Below are 12,764 nucleotides of genomic sequence, written 5' to 3' on the forward strand. Positions count from 1 at the left end.
CTCCGCTGGGAGGCCAGGCTGATGGCCGCCTTGGGTAGAGGCACCCCTGCGACTACCGTGAGTTTCCATTCCTGGAGACCAGCGGGGCTGAGACTCAGAGGTCTGTACTGCGGAGCACCAGACTCAGGCATCTGCCTTTGACCTGGGACCTGCCGGGGGCCCACCTTGGGCTCCGACAGTTCTGATGTTCCCAGGCCGGCCCTTCTCAGACTAGAGCTCATCATTGGAGCCTGCCCCCCCCCCCCACTGACCTGGCCCAGAGGCCCTGGGACAGGGACTGGGTGTGGGCGTGTGCACGTATGGGTGGATGTGTGCAGGCGCGCACGCGGGCTTGGGTGCCCAGGGTCGTCTTCGTGCCTCACACCGCAGGAGCTGATGGAGGAGGGTCTGCCCATCCCCCTCCGTCTGGCTCTTCGCCCAAGATACTTTTGGTATCGGTTTTTAGGTAAAGTGTAGTTGCAATGTGGTGAGGAGGAGGCTGGGTGACACGGAATGCTGCTGGTGGCAGAATGTGGCTGTGGAAGGCCCATGATAGTTGGGGACCCAGGGACCAGGGAATGACCAGCTGGCCTACACTAACAGAGGTACACGCCCCTCCCTATTCCCTCCAAATTCCCCATGACCCCCAGGGCTCAGCCGCAGGGTGTGGCTCTAAAGAGCCAGCATGTCACCCGCCCGACCCTAAACACTCCGGATTGCCCTTTGCTAATTTATATGCTGTGTCTGTAATCCTTATGCCTGGTAGGGTAATTACACTTATAAACCTAATATAATCCATAGACCAGTGGGTTTGGCGCTAATTAAGGCGACCGTCATTAACCTTTACAAAACCCTTGTGATCTCTGGCCATCCCTGTGGCTGGAACTTCAGCACTGATACTGAGCTCCTGTATTCTCATCCGGGGCCCTGGGGGTCCCTCCACAGGGAGGAGTCAATGCCTACCGTTACCCCACCCCAGGTGGAACCCAGCTGAAGGGGCCAGCTGTGGGAAGCCGAGTCCTGTTCTTACAGATATCAATGTGACAAAGGCACGTTTGGGAGAAAGAGGAAAAAGCCCTGAATGGGAGAAGTCTAAAGTCCTGCTCAAGTGTGGGAGCAAATGAGCTCCCCCCAGCCTGCTTGGCTGCACCTGGGCCGTGCCCACTGCCCCCCCTCCCACCCAGGACGAGCAGGGGTCCCACAGAGGTCAGAGTGGCCTCGCTGGGGTCACCGTTGCCGGGGACCGCAGTCCTGCGCTGCTGGGCTCCCCTGAGTAGCTGCATTTCACCTGTTCGATCTTTCCTCATCATGTGGGGGGTGTTATTTTGGGGGGTTGAACTCCAGGCCTTGCAGTGACCCAGCAGATGTACCATCACTTGAGCCACACCACCAGCCCTTTTTGCCTTAGTTACGTTGTTGAAAAGGGCCCCTCGTTGATGCCTGAGCCACTCGCGGAGGGCACTGGCCCACTTTGCCCCGCACAGCCCACCACGTGGTCCCGGGAGCCTCCGTGCCCAGGTGCCTCTGGAGCCAGGCTCTCTCGCGCGCATGCGTGTGCTACATCCAGACAGAAGCGCAGCCTTCCAGAGGACTTGCGGGGGTGGCAGGCAGGCCCAGCACCCACTTACGGTCTCCTGGCCATTTTGTTTTACCCTCGCAGTCCAGGTGCCCGGGTCTCAGCAAGCAAATCTAGAGCTGAGGCAGCTTTCCCCCCAGCTGCTAACGCGCCGCCCTCGGCACGCGGCGCCCGCCCGCACTCTGCGAGAGGCGCTTGGGAAAGCATGTGCACTCACAGCTCAGCGGTCTCGCTCAGCCTGTTGGTGAGACCGACAGGGACCGAAGGCTGGAAGTGAAAAAGTTACCAGTGAAGACTAGACTCCCTGGGCAGCTGTACGCCAAGCCATTTAGGAGGCTGAGATCTGAGGGTCCTGATTCAGTCAGCCGGGGCAGAAGAGTTCATGAGACTTTTATCTCCAATGAACCAGCCAAAAGCCAGACATGGAGGTGTGGTTCAAAGTAGTGGGGTGTCACCCTTGACCACAAAAGCCAGAAGAGAACACGAAGCCCTGAGTTCAAGGCCCAGCACCGGCACAAACGAACTGTAGGTCTTGAGAGCCCAGTGGCCCTTGGTGTTCCAGCCAGAAATTTCTGAACAAACAGGTGTGACTGGACCCTGCCTCAGACAGAGGCCTTAGTGACTGCACGGAGCACGGGGTCCATACCCCAGGCTGGCAGGAAGAGGGACCTGAAGAGCAAAGAGGAGCAGAGAGCATCCCGAGGGGTGTCTCACAGCTGGGTGGGCCCCTCTGAGGTGGGTGTGTTTGAGCTCGCTGAGCTCATCCAGACCCTGAACGCTTCTGTGCCCCAGGTGCTCACGCAGCCCTGACAGTGCTTGGGCGTCTGGGCGGGCCTCCAGGATGGCCACCCCTCCAGAGCAGCGGGCTCCCACCCTCACTGAACTGTGGGTCCCAGGCCCCAGCCCGAGGCCCGACCAGCTTCCACCTTTTAAAGCTAATAGCTCTCCAGCCGGAGTTTTCTGCCTGGCCCCGTGTCCTTCAGGGACAGTGTTGGGAAGGACGCAGTAGCACAGTAGCACACACTTGTAATCGCCACACTCAGAAGGTTGAGACAGAGGATCACAAGTTTAAGATCACCCTGGGCTACATAGCAAGTTCCAGGACAGCCTGGGCTTCACAGTTTGACCCTATGTCAAAAATGAAAAGAAACAAAAATGAGTAGGCCCAGTGCTCCGTGGCTAAGCAGGAAAAACAGCCCCCACCCAGTCTGTTGCACGGCCGCTGTCATCCAAGAATCTCAAGGTCCTTTCCGGCATCGCTTGTTGGCACGTCCAGGTCTGGGCAGGAAGAAGCCAGACCCCTGAGGGCACAGGGAGGGCATTTTGGCCTTGCCCAAGGTCATTGGGAGACAGCTGAGGAGGCCGGGTCAGAGCTGAGAAGGTGGCTGCCAGCTTGAGTCCCTGGATCAGATTTCAGCAGGGGAGGGGGAGGGGTGGCACTGCAGGAGCAAAGGAGTAGAGGGACTTCCCTCACTTTCCTCATCCCGGAGCAGCAGAAACCCAGGCACGGGGCTGAGAGCGCCCCCTGCCGCCCTCAGAGGGCCTGGGTGAGGGGCCAGGCTTGTCCTGCCCGCTTGGCGGCTGCACCGTGTTTGTTGTGGGCAGTTGCCATGCCCTGCGGTGCGTGCGTCTCTCTGGGAGAGGCCAGGGACAGGTGTGGCTGGGCCCCATGGTTCCCAGCCGGGCCTGGCTTCCTGGCTGCACCTTCTCCTCTCACCCTGAGGGGCCAGGCCCTGGAGGCTGCCTGTGGCGTTATTCACCCTCCAGATTCTTGGCTTACCTCTGCTGCTAGGAGCCTGGTTATCATCGCTGGCTGACCCGTGCTCTGCAGGGCTGTCTTGCACCGTTGGGCGCATGGAGCACCCTTGTCCCCTGGGGGTCACTGAGCTGGAAGGTGGTGGGGTGGGGTGCTTCGCTGTAGCTTCTGCCCACTTTCCCTCCCAAGCTCAGCCCTGCCTGCCCCAAGCTGCGTGTGGGTGAGTGGTACAGGGCTGGCCTGGCACCGTTTGTAGGAATCGGTTGTGCCAATCTCTTCCCAGTTCTGTTCCGCCATAGCCGGTGGTAGCTGGCACCATGGAAAGCAGCCAGTGCGGCAAGAGCCTGTGAGCGGTCACCCTGTGTCCGGCCTCCCGCCGGTCACCATACACCGCTCCCCTGGCTCAGTATTTGTGTACACAACAGTCCTGCTGCTGGCGACCTTTCCACTGCTCCGAGGCGCAGATTAATGAAGTGGCAGCAGGAGCCGGGGACCCGGGAGCCCAGGCTGGGTTCATCTGCCATGAGTCTGTGCTCAGCCCTCCCTCTAGAGCCCGGGCAGCCTCCAGTGGGCGTCCACTGGAGGAGAGCAGCTGTCCCGGGCAGGGCCAACAGCCGGGACGGGGGAGGGCGCAGGGTGCCCTGTTCCAAGCGGACCTGATGGCCCTCAAATCTGCGCTCTCCTCACACGTGTATGGGTGGGTCAGCACCCTCCTGTGGGCGGGCTCCACCTGAAGTGCGCCTGTCCTCTCCCCAGGGCTCTGCACAGGAGATAGCCGAGCGGCCTAGAGGCTTGCAGAATGTGGTTTTCTCTCCCGTGGAAGACTGAAGCCTTCTCGGGGGCCTCAACACAGCCATGTTGCAGGTCCGCCCCGGAGGGATGGCCTGCAGGCCAGTCTGCCCCTGGGAACTGCAGCGCAGGCCACAGGGCCTACTGCCCTGCTGTCCCGGCTGCGTTCACCTCGGTGGTGGAAGGTCTGAGGGCAGAGCTGGGAGAGCCATTGCTTCCAAGTCAAAGGAAAAGGCAAACAGGACTGGGGGGGGGGGCTGTGCCCGTGCCCGGGAATGCCCACATCTCATGTGACACACACACACACACACACACACACACACACACACATACACACACACACACACACACACACACACACACACACACACACACACACACGATGCTGAGAGGCTCGGCTTGAGATTCCTGGGGGAATCGCAAGGACCAGGCTGGCCTGTCTGCCCTTGCAAGCGGTCTGGAGCGGCCAGCTGGCTGGCACCTGCTCAATCACAGGGCGAGGCCCCCAAGACCAGGGAGCCACGGTGTTGAGTGAATGAGTGTCCTAACTTGCAAACAAGTCTTATCCACGTTTAAGTGTTTATGGAGTGTAACATCTGTATCTGTCAGTGGACAGCATGGTGAATATCTTTTTATTGTCTTTAGTGGTACAAAGAGGTTTTCAACTCAACAACTCAGTTTATGAGTGCAGTGCGTCTTGATCAATACCACTCCTCCATTGTTCTCTTCCACTTCTCCCAACCCCATCTGGCCCCTCAAGTTACCTGCCTCCATTTTTCGCCTGTGTACATTGAACATTATGACTGTATTTGCCCACTGTATGCGTGCGTGCGTGCATGCGTGTGTGTGTGTGTGTGTGTGTGTGTGTGTGTGTGTGTGTGTGTGTGTGTGTACTGGGCTTTGAACTTAAAGCCTCATGCTTGCTAGGCGTGTGCTATACCTCTCAAACCATGCACCAGCCTTTTGTGCTTTGTGTATTTCTCCAGTGGGTCTGAAGCATTTGTTCATTTTTCACCCTGGCCCCATGGTCCTTCTTCCTCGGCTTCCTCACTGCTGGAATCGCAGGCATGTGCCACCACACTCGGCGAAGCCTTTGTTTTGGAGTAACGTCACATTGACAGAAAAGTTAAGGAGGCAGCGAGCATTCCGCTGCCGCGTTGTCAGCTTGCGGCTCGCGTCTGTGTGCTGTAGTGTCTTGCTCCCAACCAGGGAACCAGCATTGGTACATGTTCTGTTAACAACGCACCAGCTTTTGCCTGAATTTCCCTATGACGTATTTTTATCTACCTCTTTGATTACTTGTGGAAACATAAGTCTCCTGAGGTAGGGTTGCAGGACCACTGGGAGCGGGGAGCTTACGCCTTACGTTTTTTCAGTGTTGCTCGTTTGGTTTTTAGCAGTGCTGCCTTAAACTAAGGGACTTGTGCCTTTCGGGCATGTGCGTTCCCGCTGGGCCCATCCTTTGGCTTAGCAAGGGAGGCCGATTACCCTCCCACAGAGGGCCCCGGGGCCCCGCTGCCCCTGCCCCGCTGATCCCTGAGCCCTGTCCCCAGAGTGAGCGCTTGGCATCTTGAGCTCCAGGTCCTGGGCCAGCACAGCTGTTGTGCAGACGAGGGAAGTGAGGCTCCGTTGCAAAGGCTGACAGCACCCCTCCACCACGCCTCACCCCGGACTGTGACGGGTTCCCTCAGACCCGGCCGGCCTGAGGTGCCTGGGAAGTTCAGAGCCATCTTCACAGCCTCCAGGTGCCTGGGACTCCGGAGCCCCGAGCTGCTCTGTGTCTCCCCCGGTGAGCATGCCCGGCTTAGGCCCTGGCACCCAGTCGGTGGGAACCGTGTGTGTGGCCACGCCCTTCCCAGCCTAGGGGGACAGGAGGCCCAACACTGGCCGCTCCCCACAGCATGCGTTGTCTGCACGCATACATGTGAAGCGCGACAGGCGGGCAGCTGAGACGCACAGAGCAGGAAGTTGTGCTTGTCATCTGGCTCCTCGGCACGTGGGGAGCACACTAGCAGCAGCACGGAGGGGCCGCTCCGCTGAGCTGGGGGAGCAGAAGCACCTGCAGCAGGTGCCCCCAGACCAAGTGCGGGGCCCATCCTCAGCCAGGGAGCTTGGGTCCCCAGGCCTTCCTGCACAGCCTGGCTTCACCTCCTCCAGGTGGTCCGTGTGCACAAGTGCTGGGCGCTCAAGCTACAGCACAGGGGCCGCCAGGTTCCCAGGGACACCAACGTCCTGAGGGTGTCGGCCCTGAAAGGCAGTAGCCCTCCCTGGGCGCCCAGGATGGCCCTGGGGATGTGTGGGGCCAGCAGGACAGCTTGGAGTGGGGGCAGGCTGGGGTCTTGAGCTGCACAGGACCCCCCACTCTCCCCTTCACCTGGGGCCCCTCACAGCCAGCGGGGTGTTCCGCTCCCTCAGTCTCCCTGTGGGGCTCAGCCTGTGTGTTGGGTGTCCTGGACTTGGGCTGGGCCTGCAGCCTCTCCCGTTTCCAGGGACCTCTCCCGCATAGAGCGCTAAACCCAGCCACCTGTCTGACTGTTGCCTCCTGCCTTCCCGCCACCCGCCCGTCCTACCCATCTCAGACCCTGCAGCTTCATCATAGAGCCCTTGGGACATTTAATTTGCAGAAATGAAATACTTGAGTAGCCTTACAGCATCTGCTCACCCCCCAAGTATGAAGCGTTTATGAAGAGAAAAACAGGAAGTCTATAGTGGACACCCCTCGTGGACACCTGTAACAGGGGTTGTGGGGGCTTGAACTCAGGGCCTGGGCGCTGCCCCTGAGCTTTTTCACTCAAGGCTAGCGCTTTACCACTTTGAGCCACAGCGCCACTTCTGGTTTTCTGGTGGGTCATTGGAGATGACCAGGCTGGCTTCAAACCTCAACCCTCAGATCTCAGCCTCCCGAGTACCAAGAACTAGAGGCATGAGCCACCAGTGCCCAGCTAGAGTGGCATATTTCTGAGCTTTGCTGACCAGGGCCCCACAGCTCTGATAGACTCCCATCAATAATGCCCAACCATGGCTGAACACAAGGGCACATCAGATGTAGCCAGGCACAGTGTGTCTTCACACCAAGCGTTGGTCAGGGCTTTGGCATGGTCCTGGGGGCCTTCCCATGGAACCCCCCTCCCCCCACTGTTCTGTGTAGAGGGGGCAGGCCTTGCTGAGGATGTGGCCAGCCCTGACTTTCTAGAGACTTCCCTCAGCCACTTCCTGGCCTCTCCCCAGGGCTGCAGGGGGCACCCGGGCATCCTGGGGGCTCCTTTTGTGGTACCTTAGCCTCCTTAGAAGGGAGGCAGTCTTCGGCTAGCTCTGGGCATGTGACTCCTTCGCCCCACTCCCATGCCCATGCCCCATCCCCTGTTCCACCTGTGTCCCCAGGGGGTCCGTGCCCTCCGTACCCCGAGTCCCAGAGGCCCGTGCATGCAGATGAACACAAGAGCGAATGAAACAGGCCCAGGCAGCAGGCAGGCTTGCGGGCAGGCGTGGGCGCTGGGCTGGTGAGGTGCGTGGCCGGCAGGGCCAGGGCCTTCGCGTGCGGAGCGCTCCGGACTCCGCCCTAGGATGTGGCTCAGGGAGCAAAGGCCGGACTGAAGGAGCATGTGCTGTCCTGAGGGACCACCTCCGCCTTGTCTGGAACCTCAGGCCTAGTTTTCTCAGTCACCAGTGTGATGATTAGCCGCTGAGGGGACTCCATGCCGCGTGTTTCCCGCCCAGTGGCATGCACAAGTACGGAAAAAATCATAAAAAACCGCCTGGCAGCACGGGTGCAAAGGTAGCTTTCCCAGAAACACGTTTAAAGAAAGGCAGCAGAACATAAAGAGCTAGTGTGCGCGGGGAGGCAGTACAGGGGGGGGTCGGGGGGGGCAGCGGCGGGCCAGGCCTCCACCGCATGTCCCCGCAGGCCTGCCTCCCCCATTCCGCGCTGTGTGAGGACTGGGACCAGCGGGGAGCAGAGGGCCAGATAACCCCTGAGCCCGGGTCCTGCCTGCAGAACCCCTCACATCTGTATCCCGGGCCCCCGATCTGCACCTCGCCCCAGATCCGCAGGCCCGCGGGGGTGGGGAGCCTCTAGTCTCACTGCACACGCACACACACAATGTCCTTCTTGCACAGGGGTCGGGAACAGGCGGAGGGTGAGCGCTGTGCCGAGGCCAGGGCACCAGTGGAGGGCCTGTCCTGGGACTTGTATGACACCCCCTCCCCCCTCCGCTCTGGCCCTTCCTCCCCCCAGACCCCGCCTCTTCCCTGCCGGCCCGTACCCAGGTGCGCTTCTAAACCCCAGACCACACCAAGTCCACCTGCCAGTGTCCAGCCCTGACTCCCCGCCCCTCCCCCCAGCAGCCTGCCAAGGAGACAAAGCAGGGGCAGCCCCGAACTGACCAGTGTGTGACTGCTGCCAGGCATCAGGCTGCTTTGCTTAATCTCTCCAAGCCCCATAGTAGGGCCTGTTACAGAGCCTTGCGCAGCTAAAGCATAACACGGAGTCCACAGTCAGCCCCCACCCTCAGCAGCCTTGGGAAGAGGCCAGGAAGTGGAGGCCAGATGGGGGCCATGCCTGCTGGACAGAGGGTCTCTTGCGGGCGGGGGGTGTCTGGCCCCTTACTCCTGACCAGCACAGCCAGCCAGAGCTGTGTCTCCTGAACTGAGACAAGGCTCCTGGGGGCCAAGTGCCCCCCATGCCAGCCCACACACGGGCTTGTCCCCCAGCGAACCTTGTCTTCCAGCAAGATGTCCCCTAGAAGGAGCCCGCCCTGCGCTTTTATCGGCCCAGAGGAAAAGTTAATTCGCTCCATAAACCGTCACTGGACTCCCCACAGGACCTGCCTCCAGCCATGGGGGCCCTGGGGTGTCTAGGGCCCTGGGGCAGGCGAGCAGGCCCGGTAGGGGTCCCCCTCCAGGTGACCCAGGTGGCCGGCCTGGCCCTGACTTCCTCCCCTCAAAACGTCTCCGTGGGGTCCCGTCTCCTCCCACAGGAAGCAGTGCCAGGTCCCCCACACCCTGTTCTCACGTAAGCATGCACACGAGTGTGCGCGCACACGTGCCCACACCTCGCCTCCCTGGCCTCTCCCCCACTTAGACATTTGCTCAGAATGTCCCTCCGGCTGCCACGGCCCTGGTCCAGCCGAGGCTCGCTCCTCTCAGCCTGGGTGTGAGGTCAGCCCTGGGCTCTGAGCTCCCGAGAGACCGCAGGGCCGTGCTGGGGAGGGAGGGGGAGCATGCCACCCGGACTCCAGTAAGCCATTTGGGTTTTGCTCAGCTGCTCCTCCAAGGTCCACAGGCCACCCACTCATCCCCATCAGTGCCAGGGTGTGGTGCCCCCGGTAGAGAACCAGAGCCCGTGCCAGAGCATCCGCAGCATGGAGGCCCCGAGACCGGAGGCCAGCTCCCACCAGCGGTCACCTTCCAGAAGCCTTCCAGACCTGTCCTGTCACCAGCTCTGGTCCCCAGGCCAAAGGAAAGCTGGGGACTGCTCTGTGCACCCCACTTCCCAGGAGAGTGGAGCACCGCTTGGACACAGACCCACCCGTGTTTTTGTGTGCTCATCCAGCGGGCTGCCCACACCGCAGGGGTATGTGGGCCTGGACTTGCACAGAGGAGGACGGGCGGAATGGACACAGGGGGTCAGACAGAAAGTGATACTGTAAGACAGTGGGGAGGGAAGGAGAGGAAGGGGTGAGGAGGGAGGGAGGGAGGGCAGGCAGGCCTCAGGAAGCACACATCTGAATCTGTGCTGCGCTACTTATAAACACGTACCCCTGTGCCAGGCAGCACAGTGCCACAGACTAGAAGGGCCCAGGCGCAGCATCTGACTGGAAGATGCTCTCACTGGGGCAGGGGCAGTGCCCAGGCAGCCTGGCGTCCGCAGGGGACGTCGCTGGTGACACCACCACACTTCGGTTCTGGGTTTAGAAAGTGCCTGGCCCCGCTGGGCACTCCAACATTCCGGAGGCCTTGACTGGGGCGGCTCCTGGTAGACACGGGCTTCTGCGGGTGAGTCAGGCTGGGGAATGAGGGGCCGACCCTGGCTCCCAGCCCCTGTGCCCAGCACGGTGCTGAGCGCTGGAGTCTCCGGAAGACAAGTGTCCGCAGCACCTGCAGTGTCAGCGCTGCGGCTGGGCACAGGAGCCGGGCCTCCACCTTCCCTCTGGGGCTGGCTGGGGGGCCGGGCTTTTGGAGGTCTTTTGCCAGGGGCAGCTTGCTCCCTGCACTGGCGATCCGCGTCGCCCCTGCCTGCAGGGGGCGCTGGCAGCGTCTGGGAAGGTGGGTGCTGAGCGCTGTCCAGTTTCCTTCCCTCCGCTGTGTTCACTGGACATGGTGCACACGGGGTGCGCCACACATCGCGCCCACTCATGGGGTGCCTGGCGCCTCATTGCCAGCGTTTGAGCGAGGCCTGGAGGGCACCAGAGGCCCACTGCAGCGCCTCCGTGTGCCGGTCCCACGATGTATAGCCCAGGCTCCTGCCAATGGACATGAGGGTGGTTCCCGACCTTTCCATGCATATCAACCCTACAGTGGGGGAGTGGGGGGGAGGGGCAGAGTTGGTCGCATCACCTTGTACAAACGTGCTCGAACTTGCCAGGGAACCTTGTCCCCCTTGGAGAGACCGTCCATGCACAGACATTCAAGCCGGGCTGGCAGGTCTCTTGTTTCTGTGGGGACTTCAGTGGCTCCTGTCTGTCACTCCTGGGGACATCCTGCTGGCCCAGGGCAGAAGCCGTGGAGCTGCCCCCAGTAAAGCGCTGTCCCTCTCATGGTCTGGAAAGCTCCTCTGACCACACCGGAGCGCAGCGGCCAGGAGGCCCATTTCCCTACAGCTGGGCCAGTTCTTTTGTAGTCAGATGTGTGGAACGACACCTCATTTTAGCATAACCTGCGTCTTCTATGTTAGTGTAGTTGAGCACTTGCTCAAATGTGTGGTGACCACTTGAGCCTCCTTTGTTATAAAACCATTCATTTATTTATTTATATTTTGTGTGCTCCTCCTAGGACTTGAACTTAAGGCCTTGGGATTGTCTTTTAGCTTTTTCTCTCAAGGCTGGTGCTTTACCACTTGAGCAACAGCTTCTTTCCTGGCCTTTCACTGGTTAATTGGAGATGAGAGTCTCATAACTTTCCTTCCTGGGCTTGCTTTAAACTGTGACCCTCAGATCTCAGCCCCTTGAGTAGCTAGGGTTACAGCAGTGAGCTACTGGCACCTGGCTCAAAGCTCCTTGGCGGTGGTGGTGGTGGTGGTGGTTATGGGGCGTGAACTCAGCTTGGGCGCTGTCCCTCAGCTCTTCAGCTCAAGACTAACCCTCTACCACTGGAGCCACAGTGCCACTTCTGGCCTTTTTATTTTCTCCTGCTTATATGGTGCTGAGGAATCGAACCCAGGGCCTCATGCATGCAAGGCAAGCGCTCTACCACTGAGCCACCTTCCCAGCCTCTCAAAGCTCCTTTTTGTGAAAAAACTATTCCTGTCCTTTGTGTAGCACTGTGGACTGCTTGTTACCTGGCTACTCATTCTAGGCCTGTCCTTGGTCATTTCTAGCTGGTATAAGTTGTACTACCAACCTGTGGTCATCTTTCCACTTTGCAAGCATTTTATATTAAAATAGAAGCAGATTTGCTAGTCATTTTATTATGGCTGGTAACTTTTCTACCTTTAAGAATTCTTTCACTCTCCAGGTTATAAGAAATATTCCTCTACATTCTCCTTCAGAGGTTTTATTTATTTTTTTGGGGGGGGGGTCCGGTTATGGGGCCTGAACTCTGGGCCTGGGCCCTGTCCCTCAGCTCTTCAGCTCAAGGCTAGCGCTCTACCACTTGAGCCACAGCGCCACTTCCGGCCTTTTCTCCTCATGTGGTGCTGAGGAATCGAACCAGGGCCTCATGCATGCAAGGCAAGCGCTCTACCACTGAGCCACCTTCCCAGCCCCTCCTTAAGAGGTTTTAAAGTGTTGCTCTTGTGAATTTGGCGTGTGTGTGGTGTGAGGCAGGGATTTAATTTGCTTCCCTGTGGATGACCAGGCGTGACAGCACCTTTCATAGTCCACCTTTCCCCATGGATGTGGAATGCCCTCTGTCCTGCCAGCTTTGTCAGTTGATCAGTATTTGCTTTATCGGTTCCCACTAAATGTTTGTTAAAAAAAAACTTATAGATAAATAATTCACATTCCATGTAATCCACAGAGTTGGGGCATATATTTGTGTACACACAAACCCTTTCCATCAATTAATTTTAGAGTGGCTTTTTTGTTTGTTTTTTTGCCAGTCGTGGGGCCTGAACTTTGGGCCTGGGCTCTGTCCCTCAGTTCTTCAGCTCAAGGCTAGTGCTCTACCATTACGTAGTGCTGAGGAATCGAACCCAGGGCCTCAGGCATGCAAGGCAAGCACTCTACCACTGAGCCACCTTGCTAGCCCCTAACTTTAGAGTGTTTTTATTACCTCAAAAAGATGTCTTGGCTCTTTTAGCTACTTTCTTATCTTTCTAGCCCAAAGCAACTAATAATCTACTTTCTGTCTCTATAGGTTTTCCTATTCTGGGCATTTTATGGATGAGGTTGTAGCAGTGTATACTCTCGTGTCTAACTTCTACCCTTTAGCATATTTTCTTTTTCTTTTTGTTACTGATATGGGGCTTGAATGTGGGGCCTCATGCTCTTACTTGGCTTTCTTGCT

At 58.8% G+C, this 12,764-nt stretch overlaps 1 protein-coding gene across 2 annotated transcripts in view; it reads left to right on the forward strand.

Moving 5' to 3' along the window:
- Positions 1 to 12,764, forward strand: part of Lhpp (phospholysine phosphohistidine inorganic pyrophosphate phosphatase) — a 63,494-nt gene that overhangs the window by 40,846 nt on the left and 9,884 nt on the right. The window lies entirely within an intron of this gene.

Source organism: Dipodomys merriami, unplaced genomic scaffold (assembly GCF_024711535.1).
Source record: "Dipodomys merriami isolate MVZ:Mamm:240054 unplaced genomic scaffold, mDipMer1.0.p SCAF_35, whole genome shotgun sequence".
In the NCBI taxonomy this organism is placed as follows: domain Eukaryota; kingdom Metazoa; phylum Chordata; class Mammalia; order Rodentia; family Heteromyidae; genus Dipodomys; species Dipodomys merriami.